Raw genomic sequence first — 960 nt, forward strand, 5'->3', positions numbered from 1 at the left:
GGGAGGGAGTGAAAGAAGAAAGGAAGAAATAGGTGCCGTAGTGGAGGGCTCCGGAATAATTTCGACCACCTGGGGATCTTTAACGTGCACTGACATCGCACAGCACACGGGCGCCTTAGCGTTTTTCCTCCATAAAAACGCAGCCTATCTCTTCTTATAATAATAATAATAATAATATGTTTTTGGGGAAAGGAAATGGCGCAGTATCTGTCTCATACATCGTTGGACACCTGAACCGCGCCGTAAGGGAAGGGATAAAGGAGGGAGTGAAAGAAGAAAGGAAGAATTAGGTGCCGTAGTGGAGGGCTCCGGAATAATTTCGACCACCTGGGGATCTTTAACGTGCACTGACATCGCAAAGCACACGGGCGCCTTGGCGTTTTTCCTCCATAAAAAGGCAGCCGCCGCGGTCGGGTTCGAACCCGGGAACTCCGGATCAGTAGTCCAGCGCCCTAACCACTGAGCCACCGCGGCGGGCCTATCTCTTCTTCAAAACTAGTTTCCGGGGTACATCGGTTCAAACCCGACCGCAGCGGCTGCGTTTTTATCGAGGAAAAACGCTAAGGCGCCAGTGGGTTGTGCGATGTCAGCGCACGTTAAAGATCCCCAGGTGGTCGAAATTATTCCGGAGCCCTCCACTGCGGTTCTCCTTCCTTCCTTCTTTTGCTCGCTCTCTTATCCCTTCCCTTACGGCGCGGTTCAGGCGTCCAACGATGTATGAGACAGATGCTGCGCCATTTCCTTTCCCCAAAAGCCAATTATATATACTTCGGCTGCAAACCTCTCCGCTGCGGAAGCGTTTCCACGGAGGCAAAACGAAAATGCACCCACATACTGTATGATTTGAGTGCACGGTAAAGATCCCCAGGAGGTCGAAATTAATCCGGAGCCATTCACTACAACACCTCTTCCTTCCTTTCTTCTCTCAGTTTCTCCTTTATTCTTTCCTTAAAGCGCAGG

At 50.8% G+C, this 960-nt stretch overlaps 1 non-coding gene across 1 annotated transcript; it reads right to left on the bottom strand.

Annotated features, from left to right (window-relative positions):
* Window positions 1–402: 402 nt before the first annotated feature.
* TRNAS-ACU (transfer RNA serine (anticodon ACU)) lies at window positions 403–474 on the bottom strand. Its single transcript has one exon. It is a non-coding gene; the product is annotated as a tRNA-Ser (tRNA).
* Window positions 475–960: the final 486 nt, after the last annotated feature.

Source organism: Amblyomma americanum, chromosome 5, assembly GCF_052857255.1.
Source record: "Amblyomma americanum isolate KBUSLIRL-KWMA chromosome 5, ASM5285725v1, whole genome shotgun sequence".
Classification (NCBI taxonomy): Eukaryota; Metazoa; Arthropoda; class Arachnida; order Ixodida; family Ixodidae; genus Amblyomma; species Amblyomma americanum.